The sequence below is a fragment of the Hakea prostrata genome, chromosome 4 (genome assembly GCF_041222555.1).
Source record: "Hakea prostrata isolate BN-2017 chromosome 4, UWA_Hpros_2, whole genome shotgun sequence".
In the NCBI taxonomy this organism is placed as follows: Eukaryota; Viridiplantae; Streptophyta; class Magnoliopsida; order Proteales; family Proteaceae; genus Hakea; species Hakea prostrata.
This window is the reverse complement of record NC_142603.1, coordinates 37,659,453-37,668,618: the sequence shown is the minus strand read 5'-3', so window position 1 is coordinate 37,668,618 and position 9,166 is coordinate 37,659,453. Positions and strand designations below refer to the sequence as shown.

General features: G+C 37.4%; 1 non-coding gene across 1 annotated transcript; it reads right to left on the bottom strand.

Annotated features, from left to right (window-relative positions):
• Nucleotides 1-8,449: 8,449 nt before the first annotated feature.
• Nucleotides 8,450-8,557, bottom strand: LOC149018799 (small nucleolar RNA R71). Its single transcript, XR_016173262.1, has one exon. It is a non-coding gene; the product is annotated as a small nucleolar RNA R71 (small nucleolar RNA).
• Between the last annotated feature and the right edge of the window lie 609 nt (nucleotides 8,558-9,166).

The window sequence follows — 9,166 nt, the reverse complement described above, 5'->3', positions numbered from 1 at the left end:
ACCATAGGAAAGCGTCCCATACCACTCCACCAGTGTCCAATGATAGAAATGCCAAAAGAGCATACCCCAATCCACAACCATACTCAGGCAATCACAACGTATCATGATTCCACAAATATCATAATAGAGTCCAATTCATAATCACATCATTTATAATTAGTACAGGTATGTAAATCATATCATGAATAGCCTACTGTAATTACAGAAGTATAACAATATAGAAAAGTATAACTACAATAGCTAACTCATGCATATAAGTCCTAACATATCAAAGCATGTATTTGTGCAAATGGTGAGTGAACGTACTCACCTTATATTCAACTTCATAAACTCCAAGAGATCAAAGAGCAAGTCCAAAATCACCAAAACAATCCCAAGTATAAGGAAGAAACTTTAATGATCGGAGATGAAATGGAGGCAAAATAGACAAACTCGTTGTCCGGGCACCCTTCGGTCAATTGGCCTTTGGTCCGTTGGATCGACCAAAGCGATCAACCAAAGCTATTGTGTACGGACAATAACTTCCAACTTTGGTCAAAAACTCTTCAAGGACATCGGAATACTCCGAAATTAATAAGAAAATTATAAAATAACATATAGAGACTATCTATGATGATCTAAACATCAAACAAGGTCATTGGAATAGAAGCCTAATAAATTTCCTAATAGGCCCGATTCACGGATTCTCACAAAAAGACTAGAATGAATGGGGATTCATTCTAAAGATAAGAAAGCAATAGATCATGCATAGAAAACAACCTAGGAATAGATCTACATAGATTAGAATCAAATAACAACAAGGAAGAATAGATCGTGGTCTTATGCTAGGTTAAAACATTGAAATCACACCGTATTGACTACGGAAATAATAGAGTGAATTTTTCACTCTAAGACTATGAGGATCAGAGATTAGGTCATTACAGTAGTTTAATACCTTCCTCACAATCAAAACAATGAGTAGACATAGTAGAGAGAATAGATCAAAAGAGAATAGAATCAAATACTAACCTTGTAGAAGAAGATTCAATGGAGGCACTTTGCTTGGATGCTTGGAATCAACGTTGGGCTTGAGGAGGAAGCTCTAGAGTTATTCTCACGTTCTCCAGAGCCTAAGAGGCAAAATGGTACGAATTCGATCGAAGTTTGAATATATAGGGCTCCAAAGACCTAAATTCCCCAAAATAGACCATTCTATCCCTAGGCTTGCTTTGGTCAATTGCCTTGGTCGATTGGATAGATCAAAGCAATTGACCAAGGCAGTGCCTTAGGTCAAACTGCTGAATTTTGGTTCCCAGAAGCCAAATCCACCACTTGGGTCCTCAACCAAATTAAGGAAGGGTCTTACCTGACTTCATAGGTCCTTTTGAAGGTGTCAACATAGTACTCAAAGTCCACTTCCCAAGCCCATCATCATTTAGGCTACATCTTCTCTCAAAATCAAACAAGGTTTCCATAATGGGATCTTCACTATCAATCTCCATTGGTTCTAGGTCAGAGCCAATGGGTTCAACAGAGAGGGTCCACAACTATCTTCTACCTTTACTTCGGATCTTCGGACCTACAACTTAGATGTCTAGATTAGGGTTTGTGAGGGATTTCACAATTGCATCAGGTCCCATGGTGGATTGTGATTGGCTTCAGGGATTGTGCGCGTTGCTTAAGAAGCCAACGAGTACTTCGCCATCAAGGCAACCATTGGGCTTCCGATACATGTACCCAACCAACTACATTAAAGATGACTATTGGGCTTCCCTTAAGGACGGTTGAAGCCTGACCAACAAAGGAGACGTGTAGCATGGATTGCAACTTCCCTACTCCCCAAGGGCGAGAGATAGTGTACTATTGACATTCCACCCACTAAACCACTTGAATGGTTGGGCAAGTGGAATGGGGAGCTCCTGTAATGGCACAATCACCCTAAGTTTGGGAGCTTCTCAGGCTATGTCAAGCTTGTCTCATCAAGAAGGTTTTTTCCCAAGGATGGCACATCCCTTGGAAAAGTGACAACATGGCATACATGGGAACCATCACTAGGCTGCAAACGTCCTGATCTCCCTTAGGTAGATCTATGAGGATAGGTCTGCACCAAATATGGAATACAAGGGACTTGACCTTGACGTGGTTTGCCCAAGAAGATACATCAAGTTGAGAAAAGTATAGATAGTTATGGAAGTAACTATCTAAGAGCTGTACCACCCATAACGAGACATTCGGCACTGCACCTTGGGTAGGTGGGAGCATCCCGATCAGCAAGGGATAAAGTCTATGTAACGGCCTTCCCTACATGACTATTACCTACAAAGGAGAACCCTAGATCCGATGATCATCAAACCGAAGAAATCTATGCAAGATCAACCATCAGATGGTATACAACTCATAGGTCAGGTCATTCTATATAAATGTTGCACTTGCCAAGCTACAAGTATCCGATACTACAACATATATTTCTCAAGCTATGTGACAAACTAGTCCAGAGCCCTTCATCAGTTGTGTTCTTGACTAACTTGATCGTCGAAAGTGGCTTCTCAACCTATCGAAGGTCGGGTTGCACTCACATCTTTGTGTACGCAAGTGATTTGGTCATTGTGAGACTTAGGGATTTTCATCTTTAGGGTTTTTGTGAGAGTTTCACAATGCTATTCTGGCAGTTGGTGAGAGATCACCATTGTAATCTTTTTTCTGTATATAGTGATTGTTCTTTTTCTTTGGCTATGGATGTAGTACATCACATTGGTGTATGAACCATGCTAGATTTTTATGTTGGTTCACTTTGTTTTTGTTTCTATTCATGATGTCTTGGTATTAATTTTAGCACTAGGTTTTGTTTCTTTAAGACTACTTGTAATATTAGATAAGGATGTCAATTAAGCTCTTTTCTTTTTATTGCTTTTATGACAGCTTGTCTCAAATCCTGATTATCTAAAGGGATTTGAATATCTTTAAAGGTATTAAGATTGGGAGGCATTGCCTTAAAGTAAGAAATATCTTATCTATTTATGATACTTCTACTCTTATACAATGTTAATAAAAATAATATTTCCACGATGTGTAATTTCATGGTGTTAGATAAAATATCGAGATGTTAATGTTCTACATTTTCATTTTGGGCTAGCTCTTTGGCAATTTTGGGTAGCAAAATAAAGTGTTTTTGCTTTTAGTTCAATGGATCTTCATTTGGCCACTGGGGGTGGGGGCTTTCTCTCTGGCCACTTCATTATAATGGCTTGTACATGGTGGAGAGATGGCTGATGGGAACTCCAGACAGCACACACCGTACTCGTGGGTTAGCTTGTTTCCTGAATGTAGGTAGGGTTCATGAAGGGACTGAGCCAATCCCTCACTCGACTCTGACAATTGAAAATGGTGAATGCATTGCTAACTGTGAGTTTGAAGAATATGAGTACAACATCAATTGATGGGACTCAGTGTCGATGGGGTATGTATTTAGTGCTAAACCCTCATATTTCACTATGAAAAAGTATGTTAAGAAAAATGGAATCACGTAAGGCAATATTGAGGTTTTGGAGTGGGGAATGATCTCTTTGTCTTTGATGTTCAAGAGAAAATCTTGGGTCAACAAATTCTTGAAGGTTGTCCTTGGACACTATGTACAAAGCCACTTGTCCTTCGATTCAATAGACATTGCTATGGAGAGGAAAGAATAAATATTGCTCCCAACTTGGGTTTGTCTATGGACTATGCCTAAGTCTACAGAAGACCCATGCATCAGGAAGAGTTGCAAGTGTTTCGAGCACCACATTATGTGTGGATCAAAAGACCTTGGACAAAGAGCGATTGGAATTTGAATGGTTGTGTCTTGATTGGTGCAAAGAATGGCCTCATGTTGTCCATCAAGGTTCACACAATAGATGGGTGTGCCTTTGATCAACCTCTTGAATAAGATTGCCCTCCCCCTGTGATTTGCTCCAAATGTAGCATGTTTGGCCACCATAACAACTATTGCTTGAAGGAGATGGTTATTCTTGATATTAGTGCAATACATGGCGTGACACATGAGGCTACAACGAATCAAAGATGGGTTAACAAAAATCAACATCGTCGTCACGGCAATCAAGGCTAAGGAACAGGTGTTAGACCCACTTGACAGTATTGGATCCACTCTAATGACCCGTGGATGTGATCCACAGCCACAAGATTAGGTTATAGTATCAATAATAAATGAAGCACTCTACACCACAGTCAAGAAAAATAAATAATAAGTTGATCAATTAATAAGAATAAAATCCCAAAATGAATACCAAAGGTATGTCGAAAATAGAGTATGTGAACAGAAGCAAAGAAAATAGTCTAATTAAGGTTTACAACTGTCCTTAAGCATTTTATGGGATGTCTCCTCAAATTGTTCTATAAAAGATGTCACTAGCCCACTCTTAATCTCATGTTCCCAACAATGAGCAATCATGATTCTATCTCTAGTAATGGGAGCCATAAGAGCACTCCAAACATCCACATGAAACTTTGTGTGCATCGTAACCAGCTCCCACTAGCATCTCTAGTATATCTTTGGTGGAGATTTCCCTTGGATACATGGTTTCTTCTGCACCTACACAAACATATGAAGAAAACAAGGAAATTTGCAAGAAATGAGTTCTAGAGAACTAAGTAAGGCAACAATCCACATATATACCACAATAGCATGAACACAAGAAAGTGAAGGATGCAATGACATGCTATGTATGCAGCTAAAAAACTTACCATGCTAGTCTCTACCTAGGCAGACATGCATTAAGATGAACACCAGCCCTCCTATGGGAAGTCTTGTTACTCTGATCCCTCATGGATTGGCTACCTCTACTGGGATCCCGAGTATAGGGGTATGGTCCACATCACACCTTAGTTGGGGTTATAGGACCACATTCTCTCACCACAACCATTGGTATGAGTACTGGCACATGTCGGGGAATCCTAGCCCAATGCAAGGTCATACAGTAACACACTATGTGTGGTCCAAATACTTGTCCTCATGCGTAGTGCCCTTTTGGTCCAGTATCTTTCACCTAGGAATGCCATTCCTCACAGACTAGTTACCTCTAGTGGATTAACATTCTGGAACCCTATAGTCGTCCACCTATGCTCGAGAAGATGCCTCTCATGTCTCCTCACAACATCGAAACAATCTTTTGGATGCCCATGAGCCCAAGCTTGAACATATGCAACCCTACCATTGCATGATAACAATGGGTTTATGTCTCTTCATAAACTGCTTTTGTCTTTTGGACACTCACAGGACCCAGCGACTGCCATCACAAGTTACTCAGCTTTAATTCCCTTGCCAAAAGGTTAGTATCGTAAATGGGTGACTTAACCATGCATCTAGACTTCATAACATGTGAATTAAATAACCTTCCTTTACCTGCCATTATTACCTCGAATTCTCAGTATTCCAGTAATTATGTGAATAAATTTCCTATTAGTTGACATCAGACATGTCCCAATCCAAACTGAGTGTTAGTGTTAGCTCGCCAATGCGCCCTATATTTTCTGTCACTAAGTTGAGTCATGCTATTGATGGAAGCCCATTGTACAACAATCGCTTTGGCCTGATGTTGTGGAACAATGACATTCATATAGTTGCTAAAGAAAAAGACTCCTAGGGAACCCCACGTGTTCAGGATAGGAGCCCAATTGGAAGAGTAGTTAGTCGATCTTCTCCAACACTCCACCATGATTAGAGTAGTTGGGTGGAATGTAAGGGGTTTGAGTAACCCCAAAAAATGGAGACCGGTGCTTGATTGAGTGATTCCAAATAAACCTTCAGTATTTGGTCTTATGGAAACTAGAGTGCTTACACATAACTTTGAAGTGATAAATCTATGAAATAGAGTTAATTTTAATGATTTTAGGCTTAAGATAGCTTGATTTAAGAGTGATTCTCTTAGTTTTAGTGAGAGTTCTCACTTAGTTGTAGTCTAGAGAGTCCTAATGTTTTAAGTCTTGTAGAGGTCTCTTATATGATTTTCACATGAATTTTTCTTGAATTAATTGATGGAATTGATTGACCCTAATTCTCTTGGCATTGTTGGAGAAAATTTATAATGGATGAAAAAGTGGAGGCGGAAGTCATTGAGAAGGAATAGAGAACAAGGCTACTTAGTGTGCTGCGGAGATCATTACACGTGGGATATTCCGCTTAGCATAATTTTTCCAAATTGGGTGATCAAAGTACACGTGGCATCATCAAATGGAATCACCAAAAGAAACAACATGATCAGAAAACCATTACATGATTGGATATTCCTCTTGTCATTACATGAAGGATCTCAACCACTAACCTCAAAAGAAAAGGTTCTAAACCTATGGCCAATTTTTACCATATCATTTAAGGAATGGAAGGGGGTAATTGAGAAAAGGGGGAGGCACCAAAAGAGGCAAGAACCAAAGGAGGAGAGAAGAGACTTCTGCCAAGAGGAGGAGTTGTTGGAGATAGGGAGCTGGAGCATTGTGGAGCATTCTTCTAACTCTTTATTAGTTTTTTTTCCTCCACATTTCTGTACATTCTAGTTGAACTCCATTAAGGGCTATATTTATTTTTTCTATTATTGAACTTAAATATGAACTAGTTTCTTTGTATTGTTAGGATGATAGAGTACTTGAACCTATGATTTGACCTAGATTGTTTAGTTTGCTATTAGCTTGCTATAACTTTGTTATAGCATAGTTCATTATAATTGTATTTAATATATATGTTTTTATTTATTGATTGGCCATCTTTGAGTGAATGTTGTGGTTTTATTTTGCTGGAAAATTAGTTAGAGCTAAACCAATGTTGAACACTGTGTGTTAGCTTGATCCTCATGTGGATTTAGCTAATTAGCTGGTAGGATAAAGATATTTACTTGCCTCACATAACCACCATTGGAACCGGGATGTAACTTGCATCATTTGTTCAATTTCCCATTGAATATGACAGTTGTAAACTAGGAGTTGATGCATAAGAGGATTAGAAGATACCAATGTATAATTTCGTTCTAGGTTCTTTGATATGCTTTGTGATGTAGCTTTGCTATAGAATTCATAATTCAAATTTAGGAGAGGAGAAGTTGATTTCCAATGTCCATATCATTGATTGGAGTTTTTTCTATCATGTACTCTCCAATTTAAGATCTCTTGTTTAATTCATTTGTCTTTCTTTTAGGCTATTTTTGGTATCAATTATCATTTTCAATTATGAGAGTTTTTCATTATTTTAAATTGTTTGGCATCTATTCTCAGTTTTATTTTATTTAAAATAATAAAAAAAAATTCCAAAATTCATAATAGACTTTTTGTCTATTATGGATTATGATGAGAATTTCATTCTCCTCATTTATGTGCAAGTTTACTTAAAGTTTTATAGTTAAGATAAGGGTAAAATAGTCAATACACATTTTTTAAATAGAAACCATAATTTTCCCCTGTTTTCTTACTTGCTCATTATCATTTTCTAACAATTTTTTATTTTGACACCAAACTTATTTTTCATTTCATAATTTATTTTTGATAAAATTCACCAAACCATTTTTTTTTCTTGACCAATAATGAATTATTGTACTTATTTCTTCTAAATAGGCATAATAGGGAATGAGAATTGATACAAAAAAGAGCCTTAATTAGTTCGTTACAACTAGTAATTTTGTTTAAATAGTGTCCCCTTTACATTGAGATTCAAGGATAACATTCTCCGTGGGATCAATACTCCACTTACTCTTTATTACTTGAATGTGACATGTGCACTTGCATGCCATTTTCAGATACAAGCAAAAACAAGTTTTTGACACCATTGTGGGGAAATTTTATCATTGACTCATTGTTAATTCCTGTAAAAGTGATATTTAGTTTTTATTTATAGCATTTTCTTTACTTTGATATTATTTTTCTTTTGTTCCTAGGTGATTTATTTCTTGTATGAATACGCCACATGTTCAAGTGTTGGTGCATTTTGACAAAGAAATCAAAAGGACAGATTCAAGCTAGAAGAAGGGAGCAACAAGGTTTAGCAATAGTTCAAACAATGGTTGAAGCAACAAGAAATGGTGTTAATAATAATGGAAGTAATGTGGCAGCTGATGTAGATGATAGAGATAGGGCAATTAGAGAGTATGCAGTGCTAATGTTGCATTAACTAAATCTTAGTATGGTAAAGCTGGAAATTCATGCACCATAGTTTGAGCTTTAACCTATGATGTTACAAATGCTTCAAACCGTGGGACAGTTTAGTGGGATGCCAACAAAAGATCCTCATCACCATCTCAAACTTTTTATAGAGTTGAGTGATTCTTTCAAGATACTTAGAGCAACTAAAGAAGCATTGCAATTGAAACTATTATCTTTCTCATTGCGAGATAGGGAAAAAGCATGGCTAAACTCTCTATTTCCACAGTCTATAGCTATATGGAATGATTTACTAGAGAAGTTCTTGATGAAGTACTTCCCTTCCACAAAGATTGCCAAGTTCATAAATGATATTACTGGTTTTCACCAATTGGATGATGAATCTTTGCATGAGGCGTGGGAAAGATTTAATGAGCTCTTGCATATTAGATTCAAATTGAGACTTTCTAAATTGGTTTAAATGGGTAAAATCAATCCATAGTGGATTCTTTAGGAAATGGGGCTATATTGGCAAAGTCTTATAATGAAGGTTATGAGATTTTGGAAATGATGGACAACAACAACATTTAATGGTCAGCTGAGAGAGCGGCTTTCACATCCACCCAGCTAGTACCCTATCTGGCATATCCGAGTGTGTGATCCACAGCCTCAAAAATCAAGTTTAAAGCGATCATATCCCACATAGCACAACACAATCAAAAGCAAAAACAAATCATTGTATTCAGAATTAAGAATACAATCAACAGAGGATCTGTCGCACCCCACCCAGCCGGATCCGGTCATACCCGAATACTTGTGGGGGTGATACACCGCAAGACCTAGGTTCAATAATAATTCCATACAACATGTGATATAGTAAAATCAAACGAACAAGAATACATCAAGTTTCTCATATAAATGTATAAAATCTAAAATAATGATTACAATCATCCATTACTTCAAATCAAAAGGTATAACATCAGAGTTTTGAAAAGAAAGGAGGGTAGTTTTCTTCGCAGCGGAAAATAAACTAGATTAATTCTCTAATGGATTCCAACTCCATAATAACAATTTT